The sequence below is a fragment of the Moschus berezovskii genome, chromosome Y (genome assembly GCF_049115385.1).
Source record: "Moschus berezovskii isolate FMDL1 chromosome Y, NW_MosBer_1.0, whole genome shotgun sequence".
In the NCBI taxonomy this organism is placed as follows: domain Eukaryota; kingdom Metazoa; phylum Chordata; class Mammalia; order Artiodactyla; family Moschidae; genus Moschus; species Moschus berezovskii.
This window is the reverse complement of record NC_142489.1, coordinates 15,334,261-15,339,556: the sequence shown is the minus strand read 5'-3', so window position 1 is coordinate 15,339,556 and position 5,296 is coordinate 15,334,261.

Genomic DNA, 5,296 nt, shown 5'->3' with positions numbered 1-5,296 from the left:
CCCAATGTTCAATGCAGCACTGTTTACAATAGCTAGGACATGTAAACAACCTAGACGTCCATCAATACATGAATGGGTAAGGAAACCTGGTACATGTACACAGTGGAATATTACTCATCTGTTAAATACATTTGAATCAGGATGAAGTGGATGAAACCAGAGCCTATTATACAGTGAAGTAAGTCAGAATGAAAAACACCACTACAGTATACTAATGCATATAAATGGAATTTAGAAAGGTGATAACAATGACCCTATGTGTGAGACAGCAAAAGGGACTCATAGGTAAAGGACAGACTTTTGGATTCTGAGGGAGAGGATCACATTGAAACATATATGTTACCATATGTGAAACAGCTTTCTAGTCTCGATTTGATTCACGAGACAGGGTTCCCTGCGCCAGTGCACTGGGACAATGCTTGTGGGTGGGATGGGGAGCAAGGTGGTGGGGGGATTCAGGATGTGGGACACATGTGCACCCACGGTAGATTTACGTGAATGTATGGAAATAAGCACTACAATATTGTAAAATAATTACCCTCCACTTAAATTAATTAAAACAGAACAAAGCAAAATTTAATGGTACACCAGAGAGGAACACCTTTTGACAGGTAGGCTTTCCCAGGAGGAGGGGCAGGAAAGAATAGCCAGTTCAGTTCAGTTCAGTCGCTCAGTCCTGTCCGACTCTCTGCAACCCCATGAATCACAGCACACAAGGCCTCCCTGTCCATAATCGACTCCAGGAGTTCAGTCAAACTCATATCTACAGAGTCGGTGATGCCATCCAGCCATCTCATTCTCTGTTGTCCCCTTTTCCTCCCTCCCCCAAAACTTTCTCAGCATCAGAGTCTTTTCCAGTGAGTCAACTCGTCTCATGAGGTGGCCAAAGTTTTGGAATTTCAGCCTTAGCATCAGTCCTTCCAGTGAACACCCAGGATTGATCTCCTTTAGAATAGACTGGTTGGATCTCCTTGCACTACAAGGGACTCTCAAGAGTCTTCTCCAACACCACAGTTGAAAAGCATCAATTCTTCGGTGATCAGCTTTCTCCACAGTCCAACTACTCTCACATCCATACATGACCACGGGAAAAACCATAGCCTTGACTAAACGGACCTTTGTTGGCAAAGTAATGTCTCTGCTTTTTAATATACTATCAAGGTTGGTCATAACTTTCCTTCCAAGGAGTAAGTGTCTTTTAATTTCATGGCTGCAATCAGCATCTGCAGTGATTTTGGAGCCTCAAAAAATAAGAAGAGCCAGGGTAATCTCAAACGCAATAAGTGGCAGGAGGCCGTAGGTTGGCAGAACCTGGGGAATACTGATTCTGACAAAGGTGCTTAATTCACCCTGCCTGCAGCAGGATCTCCTAGGACTCTCATGCTATACCTACAGATGCTTTGAGTGAGATTTGGACACAGGAAGTCCCCAAGACCCCCAACTCAAACTGTCACCATTTACCTTCATGATCCGAATCCAGGCTCGGCAGCCATCCTGCATGAGCCTAGCTTCCCCATTGGGGAAAGGAGAGTGTCCCAGACTCTACAATTCTGGGACTTCAGGGACCACCTCCTGTTTCCCTCAAAACCTGTGTTCCTATCAGGTACCTTTAATGGTAGAGCTTTTCTCCCAGGAGTAGTACTGCAGGGGATCAACCGACAGTCATCGGAGATAAAATGCTGGCAATATGAACAAGGTCAAAACACGTCTGAAGAGGCCCCAAACCCTCTCATGTGTAGCCAAGAACTCCAATATCCATCTGCAATTCTGGGAAAGGCCCAGAGAGACACCACCTCTTCAATCCTGATCAATCCTGGTCAATTGTGGTTTGACAACCAGTTGAGGAAGTAAAGGTTGCTGGTGTCCAGACTGAGGCTAGGAGCTCCACATCCATAATCCCAGAAAAAGTGGACTGGAGTGGAATTATATACCCTATATCCTGGGAGTGGACAAGTGGGACAGGGAAGGATCACACAGGAGTAGCATCCACTCCTTCCACCACCCACCCACAATGACTGGGAGCCACATCATACCAGTGATGCCATGGTAGTACTCCTTCATGATGACTGTATTCCAGAAGTAAGGGTTGTGACAAAAGGAAAATATCAGGTTGCAGTTGGACTGGGGATGGACTAGTTCCTGCACATGCCAGGACCAGGAGGAGGGAAAAGGTGCAGGCTTCTAGGGTCCTCGGCTTGCATGCCAGGAAGGAATCACCACTTTCTGCTTCTCTTCTCTAAACACTCACACTGCACATGCACAGATAATATTATACACCACTACCCCCACCTTCCCTGCCCAGCACCCTCATCCACCTGTCTTCAGCCTTCCTCACTCACCCACCTTCATATTAATCATGTCCATAAGGAAGTCTTTATCTTGGTCACTGATCATGAGACACATCTGGGGATGGTTCATAAACTGCCTTAGGTCAAGGAGCCAGTACAAGTACAAAAGCAAGTACAGTGGAACAGGCATCGTCAAAGGATGTGGGCATTCCTGCTTGCTAGACCGCACCACTGACATCTTCATCCCCTGGCATACCATCAAATATGCTCATAGTTCTGTGTTCCCCATGGTCCTCTAGGTCCCTTCTCTACGTCCACTGAGGGAGGGTCTGTGTGTTACGGTTTCTGATCTGCCTGGTCTGTGTGTGCTGGGTAGTGGCATGTCACTGCTTAGACATCAGTATCCGTAGTCTCTGTGTCAGTATCGGTATCTGCATGCGTTGTCTGCAGGCACGTGTATCCTGTGTGTTTGTGCACGTGTGTGTGTGAGTGAGTGTGTTTTGCAAGAGACCCCTAGAACTCTGACCTGCTCTGAGCACGTCATTTCCGAATGCCCATTTCCAAACCATAGGGCATTTGGTTGTGTCTGGAGTCGTGTGGTCCTAACTAGGGATGAAAAGAGTGGCCCCTTCCTGCTCCACCTTAGGTGAGTGGACAATGTCCTACCTTTACACTGCACTAGCTGGAACAACTACAGGGGCTCCGAATGACCAGGATGGGTTATGGGACTCCGAATGTCTCTGCTACTTTCCCAGACAATCTAAGATTACAATACTAAGTCTTTGAGAATGAGGTTCTGGCATACTGTCTGTGGTCACAAAGAGTTCTAGCTACAGGGTACCACTTCCATTAAGATGCAGGCCAAAAGGAGTCACCCAGAGTCATGGATCAGACACACACAAGTGGAGACATGCCCTGACTTCTCTGGCACTTGACTTTGGAGCACACCACTCCTCCCAGCCCCACTTCCCTCGGCCCCTTGTGTTTGCCTATGCCCTCACCCACATTCCTCCTCCTGCTCCTTCTCTCCTCCTGAACAACCGACCCTAAGAAGCTGTAGTAAGGATATGACTTTGCCCCAGGTGCCAGGAATGCCCTGGATGATTCCACTTCTCTGAGACAAGCGACACTTTTCCTCTGATGGTTCTTCCACCTGAGCGGAAAGTAGGCCCTGCGGTATTTTTCACTTCCACAGCTCAGCTCTACCTGTGGGAAAGCCAATGCCTCCAGGACCCGAAGTGCGGGCAGAGTGGGCTAATTCCTCGGGGCTCCATGTCTTGGGGGTTCCTGGTCCTGCTCCTCTGGGTTCTCCTCACACTCTTGAAAGGACAGCAGCTCCTGTTCCTCTGCAACCGACCCAGCTTCTCCTCCTCCATGATGTCTTCCACCAGCGGCTGGAAGTCTTGCCAGAACCCCGCCATCTCTCCTTCCTGCTAAGATTCGCCTTTCTCCACCACCTCCAACCTGAAGAGGGTGCCCTCCTTGCCTGGTGTCCCCTGCCCCCGCTGCCTGTAACGTCCCTGATGGCCCCACCAAACCAGCAGTTCGCATGGCCCATGCGGCCTGAAAACCAGTCTCGCAAGTAAGAAGATTCAAGCTCCCAGGGGCACTCCAGTCTTCCTCTGGTCTTCCTCTCCTTGTGGCCCTGGCCATGTTTCAGGTTTGCGAAGGAGGTGGGCCTGGTATCACAGCAACTGGCTGGAACAGCGGGCTCACTGGCTTCAGTCATTCCCCACCAATTGATTATTTGCCAACACTACCAGAAGAGAAGGTGAGACACACAGGCAGATCCTTGTGTCATCACCCATGCATAATATGTTAGTGGGCAGGGCCTGGCTTCTACACACTGACCTTCCAAACACTTCAAGAACCAATCAAATGGAGTCTAGAGGCATTTCCTCAGGGGCACTCTGGCCGCAGTGAGCCAGATGCCCGTCTCTGATCAACATAAGCATACTCTACATGGAAGCTGTTTTCATGAGCAACAGTGTAAAAGTGCAAATAGGGGAGGCAGGTGTTTCAGTAGCTGAAGACCCAGTGGTTCTTACGAAATAGAGAGATTTCCATATTTCTTACAGGAAAGTCTCATTTCTGATCTTCAACTGTGAAATATAGAGAAGCCCTACTTCCATGAAGGAGGATTAACCAAGATTTTGACACAGATAATACAGAGAATTCCATATTTCAGGGTGAAAATTGGTTCTCTTGATATATGTTTGAGAAATACCAAGAATTCCATATCTCTTGAAGAAAGAGTGGTGGCCAGATATTCTCTGTAAAATAGAGGTGAATTTCAATTCCATAATGATTCTCTGTATCTTAAGAAAACCAATGCCAAGGTTTTCATATGTGAAATATAGGTAATTCCATATTTCATTTAAGAAAATCTCCACCCAGATTTTCGTGTATGATATATAGGGAACTCTACATTTCGGGTAGGAAAAATAGCATGATACAGGATGCTCGGGGCTGGTGCACTGGGATGACAGAGAAGGATGACTTGGGGAGGAATGTAGGAGAGAGTTCAAGATGGGGAACACATGTAGACCCAGGGCAGATTCATGTCACTGTAATGCAAATCAATTCAGTAATGTAAAGTAACTAGTGGTCATGTATCGATGTGAGAGTTGGACTGTGAAGAAAGCTGATCATTGAAGAATTGATGCTTTTGAACTGTGGTGCTGGAGAAGACTCTTGAGAGCCCTGGACTGCAAGGAGATCCAACCAGTCCATTGTAAAGGAGATCAATCCTGGGTGTTGATTGGAAGGACTGAGGCTAAAGCTGAAACTCCAATACTTTGGCCACCTCATGCGACGAGTTGACTCACTGGCAAAGAGTGTGATGCTGGGAGGCACTGGGGGTAGGAGGAGACAGGGATGACAGAGAATGAGATGGCTGGCTGGTATCACCGACTCGATGGACGTGAGTTTGTGTGAATTCTGGGAGTTGGTGATGGACAGGGAGGCCTGGCGTGCTGTGATTCATTGGGTCGCAGGGTTGAACACGA